Source organism: Leptonychotes weddellii, chromosome 6 (genome assembly GCF_054177405.1).
Source record: "Leptonychotes weddellii isolate Sample4059 chromosome 6, ASM5417740v2, whole genome shotgun sequence".
Classification (NCBI taxonomy): Eukaryota; Metazoa; Chordata; class Mammalia; order Carnivora; family Phocidae; genus Leptonychotes; species Leptonychotes weddellii.
In genome coordinates, this window is record NC_138374.1 from 19,569,496 (window position 1) to 19,581,185 (window position 11,690).

Below are 11,690 nucleotides of genomic sequence, written 5' to 3' on the forward strand. Positions count from 1 at the left end.
CGTCCAGCTCAAAGCCCCGCGCCGCCGCCGCCTCTCCGGGCCCCTCTCCGCGGCTCTCCGCCCCCGCGACGGGAAAAGTGGGCGCGGGGCGCGGGGCGCGGGGCGCGACCCCACCCGGGGCTGAGCGCGCTCCTCGCCGGCGCGGGGCTCTGGGTCCTCGGCGCCCCGGGCGCCTGCGGTGGCGGCTCCTGCGGTGTCCCGCGGTCCCAGGGCCCCGCCCCGGGGACGCCCGCACCTAAAGCGGCGAGGCCCGGCGGCTGCCACTCCCTCCTCTCCCGGAGCGCCTCCGGCGCAGAGCTGGGAACTGGAGCCGAGCAAGAGTGGAAGCCCGGGGATACTTTGAGCAGCGGGACCTTGGAACTCCTCAGCAAGAGTACAAAGCTACAGGCTTCGGGGCTGGAGGAGCTGAGCTGAAGATCAGCACGTTGGAGGTGACAAGGAATTCCGCACGCAAAGGCCGCTCCACTTGGCTGACCACCACAGCGTTGTGAGTGGAGAAGTAGCGGCGGGGCGCGATCAGAGGCGAGGGGTAAGGGGTGAGGGGTGAGGGGAGGAAGCGCTAAAGTGTGTTGAAGAGTCAGGTGGACAGGGGCATATGAGGCTTCTGACTTGGAAACTGTGCAAAAAGAAGCCACTGCCCAACTTCCCCAGGAACTGTATCACCTCCAGAATGCTTCCATCCCTCCGGGACCTCCATCTTCTCCAAGCCCCAACCATGAAAGAAACTTCCAAATTAGCAGGTAAATCCTACACCCTGTCACCATGGTCTGTGGGGTTGAAGACCAGGCGAAGAGTGGGTTTGTTAGTTAAGTATCTGGAATGTGAGGGTGAGAGGGTTAACTTTTAGGGCAGTCTGACATTCTCTGGAATGATTTCCCCTTTACTTGCTGCAGACTTACTGATGGCTCCAGGAAGTCCAAGATGACAGATTAGCAAGGTAATTTAAAGTGGATGAGAACTGCAGTGGACAGCCATTGTCCTTTGGTGCAGTCTGTCTCTCTGGGCACTCAGGAGATGCAACTTACAGAGAGAGCCTGTATCACCTTCTAAGGGCACGTGTGTGTGTTTAGAGCTGGGGCTTTGCAGCTTGGGAATTATTGATTGTTTTCCGGTGTGATCCAGTCCTAGAAACATTAAGACCCCAGTGACAGCAACCCCTTGTTGTGCTCCACTATTTGCCCTTCTCCAGTGAAGAGCACAAATAAAGGCTTGCCCTGTCCTTATGAGGTGAGGGGATTGCTAGATTACAAGACGGTGACACTGGGGACAGTAGGTGTGGTGGGCTTCTGCTGCACACAGAGAAGCTTGTAGGGATGAATGTCATGATTTTTGGCCATGCTGGAGGAGGTTTTAGAATTTGGGGAATATGTCTGCAGCCCTTCAGTGTTGGAGCTGTCAATTTAAAGTGAACCTGGAAACTCTCCTTGGCAGAAATGGTGAAACAGCAGCTTTGGTGGTTGTGATTAATGATCATTTAAAAAGCGTGTGAAAGTTTTCTAGGCTACCATAAAGCAGATATTAAGAACATTATGAACAAGGGCAGGCAAAAAAATAAATGTAAATAAGTGGTGGATTCAATCAGGAAATTGAGGTTTCTTCTTTGAAATATGCACAGATTATTCAGTTTAGCACCTTCTAACCATGACTGCATTTGTAGTAAGATTGCTAGAAACCTTCCCACTTTAGTTATGCTCATTGTGAGCCTCTGAAATAGAAATTTTGAGTATTTTAAGATAAAATCTGTTCAGTAGGAATGAACATAGGTTTAGAATGTATTGATACAAATCACAATAACAGCAATTAGTATTCCTAGCCCTGTCCTGAGAGCATCCAGACTACTCTAATATCTAGCCTTGAGGATATAGGTTCTGGTCCATATGTTGTTCATATACACGTTTACTTAAACAACTGAAGCAGAGATTATTTCCCTGGAGCTCCTGGAGACCTTTACTCTTACTCCCTACTTTAATAATCACATCTTTAATATCATTGCCGCTAAAATTACTCATTCCATTTAAATTTGAAATTTTTAAAACTTTTTCACTTCTTTAAGCAGTTAGCTCAGAATTTCTGACTGTGAAGGGAAGTTTCAAACACATCAAATATGTAGGTACCATGAAGCAAAGGACTTTGAACTAGAAATACATACTGATATCCAAGCTGCAAATTATCCCTTACCTCATCTTGAAAGATTTTGAACAGAATGAGAGAAGAGAAAATGCATCTTTGGCAAGTGAGATACTTGTTCATTTAAGAAATTACTAAAATGTATTGCCAGGGTGTGTGTGCGGGTGGAGTGGGGGGTGTGTTGTGAGCATGGTCATAAGCTTATGCTTATAAGTCATATAGGGACAGTGTTAGTCAAATTTTGGATGTGTGACCTGCAGTACATCTACAAGGGTGACTTATTGTAGTAATAATGGTGGTGACTAGTAATGTTTGAGCACTCAAAGTCCGCTAACTAGTGAGCTTTCTCTCTTGACTGAAGTCCTTCAGTTTTTAATCTTAACCCGCCACACATACACACCCCATAACCTCTCTCTCTCTCTCTCTCTGCACTCAAAGGCAGAGCTAATCAATTTCATCTAGCCAGCTCTATCTGTTTCAGCATCATGGAGAAGGTGACATTATTATTTTTGCAAATTGGATTGTGTAGAATCAGAGAAAACTTCTCAGATGGAGGCGACTTAATGAAATGAAAAGTAGAGCGGAGATTTGAGTGCTAGCCCTCTTGGTCATGTACCTTTGGCAAGCTGACATAAAAATCTGAGTTTAGATTTCTTTATCTGTAAAGTGAGGTCAGTGCTAATCAGAATTAATCGACAGAACAACAGATCTTGGTGCACATGAAAGGATACTGTTGTGGTAAAGTTCCGTACATGTGTGTGTCACTGCCATTTCCAACACCTTTCTTTCTCTCAGATCAGTAAAGGGAATAGTTCATCAGCCCCAAATACGAAGACAACATCAGAAATTCATGATTTGCCACTTTGATTCTCTCCCAGAAAGCAGTGGGGCCTAGGCATCACACATCCTTTGAACCTGTCTGATCTTTAGCTAAAAGCCTGAACTAAAGGGATGATGATTATAGACTGCCCATATAACTTTTCAAGAATTCTGAATGGTTTTCTTGCCTCCTTCCTGTGCATGTTTCTGATGCTCTTGGGACAGCTGTTTGAGGATGTAAATTTGGCCTTGCACATGACTAGACCTTTCTTTATTCTCTCCGTGTGTGTGTGTTAAGAGAGAGAAGAGAAAGAGGGAGAGAGAGAGAGAGCAAGTTCAGAGGAATTTCCAAGATTTTGAGCCATTACTTAAATTCAGGTACTGACATTTGCAGCCTTGTCCTACAGGGCAGACTTTCTTGATGGGAACCTTTGCAAGATTTGGACCAAATGAGGGAGTACTGTGGCATTCAGGACCCAGAGCACAGATCATTTGTCAGGAGCGAGTGTATTGCTTCTACACAACTCATTTTATACATGATCTAACTTTATATGATTATATTCACTGCCTTGTGGGGTATGTTGTGTGCATTAGTCTTTCCTCCACTGAGTTTCAAAATGCTAACCAGCACTAGCTCATTAATGCCTATGACATTCTTGTTAGGTAGGTGGTAAGCATTAATATCTTTTCCTCACATTTTTATGCTGAATGTGATTTAAATGTTTCAGTTTCTCACCCCCTGGCTCTTTCTCACTGACAACATTGCTCATAGACAGTCATCTGCATACATAACTCACGTCATTGTGATGGTATTAATGTTGCATTTATCAAATTGCCATGACTGTCTGGTTATCTGACATGCATGTCTTCTCCTTCAGCTATTTTTGGACCTGAGATGTAGCAACACTACCTGAGCAATTAAACCGGGCCAGTATTTTTTTTTAAGATTTTATTTATTTATTTGAGAGAGAGAGAGAATGGGAGCACAAGCAGGGAGAGCGGCAGGCAGGGGGAGAAGCAGAAGCAGACTCCCTGCCGAGCAGGGAGCCCGACACGGGGCTCGATCCCAGGACCCCAAGATCATGACCTGAGCTGAAGGCAGACGCTTAACCGACTGAGCCACCCAGGCGCCCCTCAACGGGACCAGTATTTTTTTGTTGCTGTTGTAAAATGTCCTATATTCATCATTTTTAAAAATGTCACAATAATCTTGTGAGGGTTGAATGATCACCCGCATGACATTAAACAGGAAACCAAGGTTCAGAAAGAATAAGTCATTCGTTTGGGCTCTTATGCGAGTGTCAGGGACAGAACACAATTTATAAACTCTTTTGATCTGACTCCCAAATCTATGCTTGCCTTGTAGATAGAAATCAGAGCCAGTCGAGATCTGTTTGTAAAATTGTAAAATTATTCATCATGAATGGATTTCAGAGGAGGTTGGGAGGAGGCACGTCCTGGTTATGGATGGTCCATCTCCTTGGGAAAAGGGAATGCTTTTAATACCTACCTGTCAAATTTCATTCCTGAGCTCCAGTAGTGATTGCATTGTTCTCATACTCTCCTCTTCATCTTTAGAGAGCCTTAAGATCAACACTTGAGTGATTCACTGAGCACAAATTCGTAGGAAAATTTTGAGATCTGGTCTTACGTCATACATTTCTGAGTCAACAAAAAAACCTGATTTTAGTTTGCCATCAGTTGGGAAAACCAGGTTTGGTGATCATTTATATAAGGTTTTTTCACCTGACCTTTTAAATTTTCATAGAATTGGCTTTCTTTAACAAACTTACAGTTTTCCTTTTCTGATCAGGGCTCTGGTCCTAATTATGAAGGAAAATGACATGGAAAGCAAGATGCTGTAGAGGAAGAAGGCATAAGATGTGGAGGCAGGTGGACCAGTCTGAATCTCCTTACTAGCAATCTTCCAAGTAGGGAGACTATCTGCCTTCTGCTTTCTGAGGACACATAGTTGTTTCTCTGAAGTGCCAGCCAGCTCAGACACAACGTTTTAGTGTCTTCAGTTTGAGAGTGTTGAGCTCCTTGTACTTGCAAGTAAAGTTTTGGGGACACAAAGATGACATATCGATCTATGTCCTTGACTTGGGAGTGAGCAAGCCTTCTATTTCACATGATTAGGTATTTCCCTATTGTTCACATACATATGTGTTTACATAAATCCCTGAAGTTTGAAACCCACTGTTTAAATCAGGTACTGGTATTCGACTTAAAATATAAAGACATAGTAGTTTGTTTTATATCACTTTTGTAGTTGGCAAACATGGAATCGTCAGCGGCAAAATGCATAATCTCAGAATAGAAATTACACTTCTTTTTGGAATTTCTGGTACCTTCTATAAAAGTCATTAAATATTGACTCTGGGGGAGGGGAGGGGAGTGGGGGAATGGGTTGAATAAGTAATGGGGATTAAGGAAAGTACTTGTGATGAGCATCAGGTGTTGTGTGGAAGTGATGAATCACTATATTGTACACCTGAAACTAACATTGTATTCTATGTTAACTGGAATTTAAATAAAAACTTTAAAAAAAGACTCTGGAGATGATTCACATCTTTAAAAAAAAAGTATGAATAGAATAGAATTGGACACGATACCATAGAATTGGGCACAAAAATATATGGAGTGTTTTCTTATTTATATGAGTAATTGCTAACATTTAAGGAATACCATGTGCCAGGGACAACACTAACAGCATTATGCAAATAGTCTTATTAACTTTTCATTCTACAGATATCGCTGAGCACCGAAGATGTTCCAGGCACTGTTGAAGAGGTGTGTGTGACGTGGTATAGAAAGGGATGAACATTCATACGAGGCCGTAGAAGATGCAGGTCATCTGATGGCAGAACTGCCAGAGAGGTAAAGGTGAGCCGAGAACCTTTTGGCAGGGATGGTTAAGAAGGCTTTTATGCAAGGTTGGTGCTTAAATTGGATGATGAATAGTAGTGAGGACTTTAAAAGGGGAATTTTGACATGACCATAGTTCTTGGTAGGAAAAAGAACTGCAAGAGCAAACATAGAAAGGAAATTCCTTAATATATGACATCAGTTTTGAATGATTATGTGTATATTACATGCCCAATGAGAAATTGAAAATCTGTGCCCCCAAAACAAAAACAAACAAAAAACCCCCCATGCCATCCCTTAAAGATATGATTGCCCTTATTTGCACATTTAAATCTCATCTTGAATGTTATAGCTTCTTTTTATCCTCTCAAATACAGTTTTCAAAACAAAGACTGTCTTTTATCTAGTAAAGTCCATCAGAGACATCCTGAGCCAGCCTCCCCAAAATGCCACTTTGCCTTATGTCTTTAAATTTATATGCAAATTCTATGGCCTGTCTTTATGTGTATCTTGATTGTTGCCCCATACCTCTCGAAAGTAGGAAGAACACACCTGTGTCTCCAAAGGCAAACTGGCCAGACCTCATCCCTGCCATGGTCAGAGGTGATGGCCTGGAAGACCTGTGGCCAGTGTGAGGAGGAACCAGACTCCTCGGGATGTGATGGCCACTGCCGAGTGCAGACTCCGCTCACATCAGATGTATGTGTAGGCGAGGAAGAAGCTTCCTTCTTTCCTCCAAGGTGTTTCCAGTTGGTTTAGGAATTAAATTGACATGAGGCAGATTAACCGGATTAAAACAAAACAAAACAAAACCAAACCAGAGTGCACATGGAGGTACAATGAAGAAATTGAGACTTCAAGAAATGACAAGGGCAGGCAGTTTTTACACTTTTTGGACAAGGAGCCGATAAATCTCTGAGGAATTGACAGGACAAGAAAATGTAACTTTGGGAGCCACAGTTGATAAAGGATTCTAAACAGGATTTGGGCTGGGAAAGTAAAAGGGTAAAAAAGTAACAAGGGTTGTTTCTAAAGCCTCGTTGGCTCAAATTTCCTATAAAGGACAGATTCTCTTTTTTTTTTTTAAAGATTTTATTTATTTATTTGAGAGAGAGAGAATGAGAGAGAGCACATGAGAGGGGGGAGGGTCAGAGGGAGAAGCAGACTCCCCGCCGAGCAGGGAGCCCGATGCGGGACTCGATCCAGGGACTCCAGGGTCATGACCTGAGCCGAAGGCAGTTGCTTAACCAACTGAACCACCCAGGCACCCAGGACAGATTCTCTTTACCTGCCGTACAGAGAGGGAGATTTATTTTTTGCTTTCTGGAAACAAAGGCAGGTTGAGGGGTGGGGTGCCATCAGAATGCTGTTTTTGTACTGGCTGTCTTGTAACTTTTATTTAAAATAATCAGTATGCCAAAGTAGCATATTTGGGGATAGCCCGCTGTTGGCCCCTACAGATGAAATGGTTCAAAGCTTGGCAAGAAACAAAGGTGAAATTTTACTATGCAGGGTTCATCCTAAAGAAACAGATATTATTCTAAAATTCTGGTGGGGATAAAAGGACCCAGATGTTCTTGTAGGAAACCCTGCATGTACTTTTACGTGTCCATCAAAGCCGTCATGTCTCTGCTTCTGCTGAGATCTACTGAATATTTTTCCACTGCCTTAGATCAGTAATGTATCTTTTTACTGTTCCAAATGCTTCACTTTTGAAGAATTTTGTCATATTTCTTCAGTTTTATTATCATAGTCCTAAGACATAAGAAGGACAGATATTATTACCTACACTTTGTGCTAGATGAAGCTCAGAGATGGCTGGGTTAGCAGTGTGCTTTGCATGTCAGGTGTTAGAAGAAGGGAAGGCTAAAACCTAGGAATTCCACAGAATTCTGCTAATACCTGCACTTGCTCAGGCCTTTTCGCCGTGGGCTGGGGACAGAGTTATGTTTTGGCTAAAGCCTGCCTTCCTGCCCATCAGGGACCACCATTGGGATGGGGCACAGGGCTCTGGGGGTCCAGGAGAACCAACACAAATGATACATGCTGGGCTTTAGAACAAGTTGTTTAATTCAGGGTGATTGATGGGTCATCATTAGCCTTATAAAGTGACCATACAGGATACTAATAAGATTTACTTCAAGTCAGGTGTCATTGCCTAATGATAGAAGTGTTATTTTATGAAGGGGTGGGAATCGGAGGGGGAGACGAACCATGAGAGACTATGGACTCTGAGAAACAAACTGAGGGTTTTAGAGGTGGGGGGATGGGTTGGCCCGGTGATGGGTATTAAGGAGGGCACGTTCTGCATGGAGCACGGGGTGTTATACGCAAACAATGAATCATGGAACACTACATCAAAAACTAATGATGTAATGTATGGGGATTAACATAACATAATAAAATTAAATTAAAAAATAAATAAAATAAATAAATCTTTAAAAAACAAAAAAAGAAGTGTTATTTATTTTATTTTTTATTTTTATTTTTTGCTGACAATTGGGAATCAGTCATCAATGGCTCCTTTTGCTCTTCTTGTGTCTGACTGAGACTGGGGGTTGGAGACAAGGCAGAGGGGAGTTTGCTAAACAACTCTGTTCCACCCAGGTGTGCTGTCTACATGATATAACAGAAGCTGACTTTTAACAACAATGATAAAAGTCACCATAGCTTTTGAGCAATCCCCTATAAGCACATTGCAGACTATCATCACTATGTTATTTAATTTAATCCTTACAGGGCGCCTGGGTGGCTCAGTTGGTTAAGCGACTGCCTTCGGCTCAGGTCATGATCCCGGAGTCCCTGGATCGAGTCCCGCATCGGGCTCCCTGCTCGGCAGGGAGTCTGCTTCTCCCTCTAACCCTACCCCCTCTTGCGCTCTCTCTCTCAAATTAAAAAAAAAAAAAAATCTTAATCCTTACAACAACCCTGTGAAGTAGGTATTATCCCCATTCTAACATTGTGGAAACATGCTCAGATTATTACTGACTGGGGTTCTTGGACAGAAATTTACTAGAGGACAATGGGAGTTCCAGGCAAGGCTCTCGGGGCTTATGCTCGAACACAAGGGAGACAGAACAAAGGAAAGCATCCATCAGGCTGGCTCTCAGAACAGAGGCTGAGGAAAGTTTCTAAAGAGGCTGAGGTGACAAAAGAGTGATGTCTAAGCATGTAGGGATGGAGGATACAGGAAGTGGGGCACGTAGGCGCAGTGGACAAAACATTCTTCCTCATGCACTGCGTGTGTCATTAGCATGTTAAATCTCCACCCTTGGGTGTGATTTTTAGTGTTGTAATGAGGGAGAAAGTTGGTGAAAAGTCAGATCAGCCCTGTGGTCCACCTTGGCGCAGACTGGTTTGGTTTGCTCTTCACCAGTCTTCCTGGTTGTGTCCCTCTTTTGACAAACATGCTTCTTCCACGTTCCTGCAAAATATGCTACTCAAGACACATAGGGTTTCAGCTACCAAGAAATGCTGGATTTCAAGCTCAGGGTTGAGAGGACCCAAGCCCAGACCCTGCTCTGTCTCAAGAGGGGTTAAGAAAGCTGCCACAGATTACCTAGTTAAAAGGTGGTACAACAGGAATTTGAGTTTTGCTCTGACTTTGCAAAGCTCTTTCTACTGTCACACTGCCCTTGTGTATTGGGTTCATTCTGAAGTCTCTTAGAGAGGAATTCCTAAACCAGTTCAAGTGATGGTAGGGGAACCTTGGCATGAACAGAAAAATCTAAGTGTGCTCCTTTCCATGTTACTCTGTTCTCAGGGTGCTGACCTGTTTGATTCCTTTCATGACATCCACCCATTCCTATGAGTGACTTCCGTAGCATCACTAACATGTCATCTCCAGCTTGCTCTCCAGAAAGAATGAATGTGTGGAAGCTGGCATTTGATTTCTCCTTGCTGGCTACTGACCCTATAGAGACAGATGGACAACATGGACACTCACTTGGACATCAGGCTACTGAGACATGTTGTCAGGTAATTGGCTGATCATACTGTGCCCAAGAGCCAAAGTCTTGATGGTTCTGGTCATCTTCCCTAATTAGAATGAGAGAGGATATGGGAACCCAAACTCATGGGTCATCTGATCCAGGGCTTGCCTATTTGTAAAGTCAAAGGTCTTCTGTTTAGTTCCTCAGTTCTTTCTCTTGATTAGAATCAGGGAAAAGGCTTTTGTCACCCAGGTTTGGAAACACTGTCTCTAATCTCCACCTGACCAGCCCTGGGTAGGTGGAGGGATTTTGAACTGAGCAGCCTTGGGTTCTCCAACTGGCAACCAAAACTACATTCAGGGGCGTTCCTCAGACCCCCACATTTAAATAACCTGGAATGTTTGAAGTAAATGTATTTTACTAATCTGGAATTAGTATTTATTATGTTGATGGGGGCAGGAGAATGAGCAGGGGTATTTATGTTTTAATAATCCCCTAGGTGATTCTTAGTAACATTAAAGTTTGAAAAAAATTTCCCTAGAGGATTCTTCTGTAGCTTCAGGTCCATGAACTTTCTGAGATTGCCTACACATTCTGTGTACATGAGCATTTTTTTTTTTTTTTTTTTGGAAAAAGTTGAAGTCCACAGCTTTCAGTAACTTCTCAAAAGAATCTGAATACAATGGGGTAAGACCTGCTGAAGCAGGCTAGGGGAGAGATAATGATGTACATATAAGATGTCAGAAAAAGGAAAGACTATACCTTTCCCTGGAAAGCAGTCTTTCTACTGTGAAATAAATACTTTGTAGTTTGTATAATGGGAATGAGTTCTTGGTACCATTTTTCTTGGTTATCCACATAAATAAGATTTGTGTCCTGAGGATAGAATATGGTGCATTTTTTTAACTCTAATATAATAATCAGTAGCAAAGACTCTGGAAACAGACTTCTTGGGTTTGGAATACTGCTTCATCATTTACTAGCTCTGTGACTTCATGAAAATAACTGTGACTCTATACCTCTATTTCCTCATACATAAAAATATTCTTCTTAAAGTTTGTTACAGTCTTAAATGGGTTGATAGTCCTTAACGTAGTACCTGGCACATAGTAATAAACATTAGCTGTATTATTATTATTAGTAGTAGTAGTAGTAGTTGTTGTTGTTGTCATTGAATTAATAATAACACACTATAGTAAGCACGGACTAATGCCCACTTAGCAGGTGTGTAATGGATATTGTCTCTCTTCTGTAATTATGCTCTCTCCCTTGTCCATTGTCATGTCTTAGAGGACTGGGGCCATCTCTCATCTTTAAAAAAATTGTTTTGGGGCACCTGGGTGGCTCGGTTGTTAAGCGTCTGCCTTTGGCTCAGGTCATGATCCCAGCATCCTGGGATCGAGCCCCGCATTGGGCTCCCTGCTTGGCAGGAAGCCTGCTTCTCCCTCCCCCACTCCCCCTGCTTGTGGTCCCTCTCTCGCTGTGTCTCTCTCTGTCAAACAAATAAATCTTTTAAAAAAAGTTTTTAAAAATTGTTTTTGTTCTTTTTTTCTATATATCCCTTACAGCATTTATAACTATTCACTCAGAGTAAATACTTCTAAATTCTTGCTATGTGATTTTGGGTTTGAGTTTGGTTTGGGGTTTTTTTTTTTTTTTGGCCTTTTCTTGGTCTATAATAGCAAATAATACCCCTGTTCTTGTGCATCAGTGTGATAAAATATCAAATACCTATTAAATGTATTATTGATCTGTATTTAATGACTTAGAAAATGTATGCAGCAAAGTAAAAGGTAAAAACATAAATTTTTAAAATAGTAAGATTTTAAGTTCCATGAGGGTAGAAATTTTTGTCTGTTGTGTTCTCTATTTATCTAACAGGGCATCTGGTACATAATAGGGGCTCCATATACTTTATTGAATATGTTTCTATTTTTGTAAAAG

The 11,690-nt window shown here is 42.4% G+C and overlaps 1 long non-coding RNA gene across 1 annotated transcript; it reads left to right on the forward strand.

Annotated features, from left to right (window-relative positions):
• Window positions 1–247: 247 nt before the first annotated feature.
• On the forward strand, window positions 248–11,225 carry LOC115939406 (uncharacterized). Its single transcript, XR_004074218.2, has 3 exons — window positions 248–740; window positions 5,698–5,832; window positions 9,578–11,225. It is a non-coding gene; the product is annotated as an uncharacterized LOC115939406 (long non-coding RNA).
• Window positions 11,226–11,690: the final 465 nt, after the last annotated feature.